The following is a 6951-nucleotide window of genomic DNA, read 5'->3' as shown; positions in this document are numbered from 1 at the left end:
TAGGACTTAGAAGGGTCCCACCCTTCAGGTTACAGGGGCCACAGAAGGGTTTGCTGGAGGTCACCCGGCAGCCTGGTGACAGAGTTGACCCCGTGGCCCAGACCACTGTCTCCCAGGCTGATGCCCCTCCTTCGGGGTTGCCTGAGAGCAGATCAGAGACACCCACAGAGTCTGGGACACATAGGGACACAGCACTGCCCCCTCCACTCCCCCTGCCCCCCACTGCCCGTGAGCAGGGGTCTGGATCCTGTGACCTTGTGAGGACAGGAGATGGTGGGGAGGCGTCATCCCTCCTGTCAGGATCCAGCCTCTATTCAAATGTGTTCTGAAGTCCTCGGCTGGGTGTGGGGAGCAGAGACAGAGATTCCTGTCGCCTACCGGGTGCCCTGCCCCAGGCATATGCCAAGTGGGAGGAGGGGCTGAACTCAGGCCCACTGCCACAGAAGGGTCCTCTGAAGCCCCCAATGCCAGCTAGGCACCTGAGACCAAAGAGGTGTCAAAGAGACCACTTACCCCACTGACACCCCCCCCCATCAGAGGTGGCTCCTGATGGCCCACTGCCCCTCTGTCCTGCCCCTGACTGGATGGGGCCGCACTGAGGGCGATGTCACATGAGCAGGCATGTGAGAGGCCGGCATGCTGCCCAGGAGTGAGGAGTCCAGAGCAGACAGGGCTGGGAATTAACCTGCCCTGAGGCTGGAAGCAGGGTGAGAGCATTGGTGGGCAGGGGCTGGCTGCCTCAACTCCCTACCCCCCCAGGCCAGTGCCCAGGCTGGCATGTAGGGGGGTTTACCCCCTCCCACTGCACCCTGGACTCTTTGTTGGGCACCAGAGGGTGAGGGGGCAGAGGGCGGGAAGCTCAGATGGGGCAAGTTAAGATCCTCAGTGGGCCCAGACAAAGGGGGCTTTATAGGCTGGGTGTGGGGGACATACTGGGGGGAGGGAGGCAGGAATGCAGGCCGGGGAGGCCCTGAGCTCAGGGGCAGCCTGGCTTGGGGCTGAGGTTGGACTCCCCCGGTCCTCCCACACTTTGGCCCTGTGGGGTATTTGCTGTTTGCTCCTGGAACTACAGCCAGGAGTCCTGGCAGCCCCTCATCCTGGGCCACCCATCTCTTCAGGGTTCTGGCGGGGACTCACCACACACTCCCAGTCTTCCCTGCCCTGCTGGCTGCCCCCTCTCTCGGCTCCCCTGCCATGCCCTCTCAGCCCGCTGTCTGCTACCCAAATGAGTGAGAGCCCTGCTGGCTGCCTGGGGAGGGGAGGGACAGATTTGGGTGAGGTCACAAGGCTAGGGGGTCAATGGGGCCCTTTGTCTCTTCAGAGGGAGCCTGTCCTGGGCTAAAGAGACAGGAGACTGGGAAGAGTGCTAATGGCCAGCATGCATGTACCCCAGACCATGACCCCGCCTCTCCCAGGTCCTGGTGGAGCTGGGCCTCCCTGGGCTGTGAAGGCAGGCTCCATTCTTCCTAGTTGTTTCCCACTGATTCTCTTTCAGGAATGAAGCAGACACTGGGAAGTGAAAACAAGGAGGAGGTGGCGGCTGTGGCGGCAGCAGCCACCCACGATGGGCTTCTGGAACAGCTGCTGCCTGGCTAGACCTAAAGTCTGGGCTTGGGCTTTGCAAGGCTGAGAACTGCCTGTCCCCAGAGATGCTGAGCGGGCCCTAACAAATAGACTCCTACTAGCCAAAGTCACAGTGGCTAGAATGCTAAACCCAGAAGTTATTCAGGAAGCCCCATAAGCAGAGGGTCCCTGTGAGGACTGCAAGATCCATGTGTGCAGCCTCCCAGTCCTCCCTCTTCCCTGGCTGCCCAGGGCCTCGACAGGCTCTGGCTCTTTATTTCTTACTGTTCCTCCCCATGTGGCCCAGAACCTTCAGCCACAGCCTTACCGTAGAGGGGCAGCAGTAGAGGAGGGCAGGGCCCAGCCCAGGTCTCTTGACATATATCTTATTGAATCTCCTTCATAAGATTAAAAGGACATTTGTCTTGTCTCTTAATAAGTGTCTTGGGCAGAGGCGCCCAGGTGGCTCAGTTGTTCAGCATCTGCCTTTGGCTCAGGTCATGACCCGAGGGTCCTGGGATCAAGCCCCGCATCAGGCTCCCTGCTCAGTGGGAAGCCTGCTTCTCCCTCTCCCACTGCTTGTATTCCCTCTCTGTGTCTCTCTCTATCAAATAAATAAATAAAATCTTTTTAAAAAAAAAAGTGTCTTGGGCAAAAATCTCCTTTTGGGCGGGGAGGGGGGGCGGGGGGAAGTCCCAGCCTGGTCAGCACCAAACTTTCCAACCATCTCTTTGAGAAGCTTTGAGCCCCACCAGTGGGAGACTGGCCAAGATTCAAGTCCCATGTCTGCCATTCCGTAGCTGGGTGGTGCATTCACGTCTGAGCTCTGAGCTTCCTCATCCATAAGCCAAGAGTGATAACAGCACCACCTCACAGGGTTGGTGGGAGATCAGGGTGGGAGTATAATATTCTGGGCCCACTGACAGACACATAAACCATCAATGAAAGTTGAGTGCTTTCTACAAAGAGCTGAGTTCATTCACCTTATGTTGATTATTTATTAGCTTTCGTGTATCAGGTGACAGTTTTTAACCTTGTTCCCAAATTCTGGGAGACCATACCCTGGCTACAACCAGATGTTTCTTTGGGGTTGGCATCTGCCTCCCACTGGGTGGGGAACAGAAATGAGGAGGGCAGTTTCCCTGTGATGCTGATTTCTGCTCCGCCCCCTACCCCCCCCAGCCACCCCTCCCTAGCCTCCTTCCCTTCCCCTTGGAGCCTCAAGGGCTCCCTGGGGAGCAGGAGAAGCGGGAGGGGGGGGGGATCTGAGAGCCACGGTTAAGGCAGGCTACTCCTAGGGTGGGGGTGTCGTGAGTCTGAGAAGGGAGGAAGGAGAAGGGTTACCCAGGAGGGAGTGGAAGGAGATGAGCAGGAAGGGGGGGGCATGGACTGCGGGCGCTCCTCCACCTGCTGCTCTGTGAACAAAGCCAAGAATGATGCAATTCTGGCCCCGTTGCAGCTGAGGCTCTAACCAGGCCCTGAGAGGAAAAGTGGGCATGGAGGGTGTGGGGGGTGGCAGATGCGGGGGGCCTGTGGAAGCGCGGCTCCAGATCCCCAGCCCAGCATGTAGCTCCCGGACTCCTCCTAAAACCCCTCACCCAAGGTCAGACCCCTCACCAAACAGGCACAGCTGCCTTTGAAGCAGGAGCTAGACATGATGCAAGGAGGATATCATTCCAGGCAGCCTCCTTGGAGGGGCTGGTGCCTCCCCTAGGGGAGGGAAATGACAAGCCCCAGAGGCGGAGCTGGCTCAGAGGCCCCCCCACCCGGTCCTTCACGTGGGGGTGGAGGGGTGCTCAGGCTGCAGCTCTCTGTCCCCCTCCTCTCATCCCAGAGACAAAGGCAAAATTCTCTGGAGAAGGTTGGATGGGAAAGCTCAGGAGAACGCTGACCCAGGCTCTGCTCAGGGTCGCACATCTTTAGAGAATTCAATAAAACCCGACGCAGACACCAAGATGGGTCTGGGGGAGGCCTGGCATTCCCCTGGGGTGGCCATCAAGCCAGCGGGGGACAGGGTGGGGCCTGGGGGAGGTCTCTGCCAGCTCCTGGGGTGTCTGCCCCAGCTCCTCATTCTGCCCGGGAGCCAAGAGAACAAAGCCTTCCCCCATCCCTGCACTTGGAGAAAGGAGTCTTGTTCCACATGCTAGGACCATGTGGAGGATGTGCCCAGGCCAGGGTCTCCGAGGGGACAGGGCACTAAATGGAGGCAGCAGAAGAGGACTGGAGGTTCTGTGCTCTGGGATGTTAAACCCAGCCTCGCCCCACTGCCGCCCAGTCAGACCAGAGGGGACAGCTGGGTGGCATAGCCCAGAGGCGCCGCTAGGTGGCAGGAAAAACCTAAGAACTCACCCGGTGCCACCTGTTCCCATCACCCACCGCCCCCGCACCTGCCTGCCCAGCCTTATCCTCCCGAAACCGTCCCCCCTCCTCCCTCCAGCCCACCCCTCGCTGCAACCTCTGGTGACAGCCCTGAAATCTTTCCATTTTTCCTTTTGCTTTAGAGAAGGCAAAAAGCTCTCAGTCCCTCTCTTCAAAATGCCACTAATAATGATAATAATTAGTGCCTGTGGTTATTTATTGAGTGCTGAAGAAGTACCAGGCATTTTACATGCATTATCTCATTTACTCACTCATGGGGTAAGTAAAAGTACTCTCCCTCTTCACAAGAGGAGACAGACTAAGAAAGCATAAATAGATGGTCCGAGATCACACGACTCGCAAGTGAGGGAGCGGGGTCCTCCCGGAGCGTGGGAACGAGGGGGTGTCAGCATGGAGAGGGGACAAAGGACCCGTCAGATGCATTTGAGACCTTCCATCCCCGCTTCTTACCAATCCCCACCAGCCCCCATACCCAGCCCCTTGAGATTCTAGGAGCGTGTTTTAGTCTCAGGGTGAGTTTTAAAAAGTTTGCCTGGGGCCCCTGGGTGGCTCAGTCTGTGAAGCGACCTACTTTTAGTTTCTGCTCAAGTTATGATCTCTGGGTCATCAGATCGAGCCCCACGACGGGCTCGGCGCTTAGCTTAGCTTGGAGTTAGCTTGGGACTCTCTCTCCCTCTCCTTCAGCTCCTCCTTCCTGCTCTCTCTCTCTCTCTCCCTCCCTCTAAAATGAATAAATAAATCTTAAAACAAAACAAAACAAAACAAAACACCAACACTTTGCCTGAGTGAGTCAGGCTCACCAACCCTTGCTCTGGCTGAGAGCCCCTGCACACTCCCCTGACGCCTCTTCCACAGACTAAACAAGGCATTCTGGGTTCGCTCTCTGCCCACTTCGCTTGCTTCCCGTGTGAATCCCCATCCCGGTGTCGAGTCCACCCCCCAGTCCCGGTCACCCCCATTCAGCAGCGAAGGTGATTCCAGCTCAGAGGACCTAACCCCAGGGCTGCCTCCAGGGCTGGCCTGGCTGCCTTTGCCAACATCCAGGGGGCACCTGTCAGTGGGCTGGCACAGCCCCGGGGGGTGGGGGCGGGGGACAGAGCAGATGAACAAGACACAGAACCCACTGTCCACAAGCAATAAGAGCTCATGTCTAAAGCTGGGCTTGTACTGCCTTCTGCATATGGTGTCCATTCAGGGAAAGAGCCCTCCATCCAGAAGAAAAGGAGATGGATCCCTATGGCCCTATTCGTCACTGACACGAGGGCATGGCGGAGGGTGGCTGTAGCAGGGAAGGGGCGCCAGGGGATGACACCCAATGTGCAGAGAAACTTTAGGAAATTTTAACTACAAATCTCCCACACAGGATGGCTGCAGCCAGACTGTCCCGTCCCATTTCAAACCTTCCAAACTACGCCCAGGCTCAGCGGTGACCTGCCCACGCTTAGTTTTCCCTCCCCGTAAAAAGCTAGGTAGCCTTGCTCGCCTGTTCTCCACCTGTCTCATCACCCATGGATTTGCAGAATGAAAGCGCAGAAACAAAACCAAGTTCTCAGAAGTGGGCGGGGTGGGTGGGGGAAGCCAGGCTGTGACACCATGCGGGATGAGACCCAAAGCCCAGGATAGGAAGAAGGGTGCCTGAGCCTTTATCTTTCTTTTTTAAAGATTTTATTTATTTGATACAGAGAGGAGGAGCAGGGGGGCAGAGTAAGAGGGAGAAGCAGGCGATCCCAGGACCCTGGGATCATGATCTGAGCTGAAGGCAGAGGCTTAACCAACCGAGCCACCCAGGCACCCCTGAGCTGAGCTTTTTAAATGCAGACTTTCGGGGCGCCTGGGTGACTCAGTGGGTTAAAGCCTCTGCCTTCAGCTCAGGTCATGATCCCAGGGTCCTGGGATGGAGCCCCCCCATCGCATCGGGCTCTCTGCTCAGCAGGGATCCTGCTTCCCCCTCTCTCTCTGCCTGCCTCTCTGACTGCTTGTGATCTCTGTCTGTCAAATAAATAAATAAAATATTTTTAAAAAATAAATAAATGCAGATTTTCTGTTGGAGGAGAATTCACCAGGGACGGTAGATGGTTCCGTGTAACTCCGCGTGGCTGGACAAAGCCTGCTGACCCTACGTGGGGAGCACGTTCCACCAGAGGACAGCCCTGGTGCTGTGACACTGTTGGTTGCGGTAGGAAGTGGTCTACACCCCACCTTTGGGCTACCTTGCGTTACAGTCATGTTACATCATTCACACTCTTACTTCAACCACTCAAACTCCAATTCCTTGAGAAATTCTGAAGAGAACTGACGTTTCGTAGTTAAGAACCCCCTACGGAAGCTGCCTTGTGTGAAAGGTGAAAATCCAGGCTCAAGGCTGGCTGGGCTGGGAGAGCAAGCAGCACTCCCAGGAGGGCGGCTGATGTCCTCTTTCCTCAACCACCACCACCACCACCACCTTGGTGAGTGTGCTCAACTGGGCCAGCCCCAGGGGCAGGGAGAGAACGGAGCAGGACCTGGGCTCCGTCCCTCCCAGACCAGAGGTCAGGATGAGCAAGCAGGCAGATGCGTCAACAAACAGATGGCCAAGGAGGGAGGACTGGTTTGGGCTACAAGTGGCTGGTGACAATTCCAGAGATGGTCCCGGAGCAAACCCTTGAAGGAGTAGTTTCCAGGTGGAGAGAGTGACAGGTAAGGGCCCCCCAGCATGAGGGAAGGTGGAGTGGCAGGAGAAGGGATGCTGTCCTCGGGGGACACTGCGTGTGTCACGACCAGAGTGCAGTCTGTGTGGCAGGTGAAGGAGAAACAGTTGGGTGCCAAGTTGAGGAGGGAAGATTTTCTGCTCTAGGATGAGTCATCAACTAAGGAAGGGACTTGAGCACATCTTTTCTTGGGAAGGACTTTTTAGAAGGACTGGAGAGAGGAGACAAGATGCAAAAAGACCAGCTGGGAAGTTGCTGGAATTGCCCAGGTGTGAAAAGGGGGACGTCTAAATTAGGACATGGCAACGGAGGCCAGACAAAG

Source organism: Enhydra lutris, unplaced genomic scaffold (assembly GCF_002288905.1).
Source record: "Enhydra lutris kenyoni isolate GAN:26980312 unplaced genomic scaffold, ASM228890v2 scaffoldscaffold26, whole genome shotgun sequence".
NCBI classification, from domain to species: Eukaryota; Metazoa; Chordata; class Mammalia; order Carnivora; family Mustelidae; genus Enhydra; species Enhydra lutris.
The sequence above is the reverse complement of the archived record's forward strand: the minus strand, read 5'-3'. Positions refer to the sequence as shown.